Raw genomic sequence first — 407 nt, forward strand, 5'->3', positions numbered from 1 at the left:
CCTACCCACAAATATGAAACATGAAAATAAAATTCAGAATGACCAAAGAACAAATCATCAAACAAATCAGAAGCTGAGAAGAGAAACTTTCCAAGTGACCAATGAAAGAAAGAATTAGGAGTTAGACATTGTTTAGCAAAGGCGAATATCGGTATGTGGTTCTCTTGTAAGGAGATTCACCAGATGCCATCAACAAAGCAGCATTAAAAAAAAACAATGTAATCAACATCAATGTACCGAACCTCCATGAGAGCATCTTGCCATTCTCCATAGACAATCAAAAAGACTTGGAAAAACATGGAGAATACCAGCAGAGACCGGAAACTCATCCCTACAAATCAGAACTCAAAAACCCCAAATTATTCCTAATTGCAAAGAAGAAGCAACAATGTCGAAGTTCAACAGCT

Source organism: Camelina sativa, chromosome 5, assembly GCF_000633955.1.
Source record: "Camelina sativa cultivar DH55 chromosome 5, Cs, whole genome shotgun sequence".
Lineage (NCBI taxonomy): Eukaryota > Viridiplantae > Streptophyta > Magnoliopsida > Brassicales > Brassicaceae > Camelina > Camelina sativa.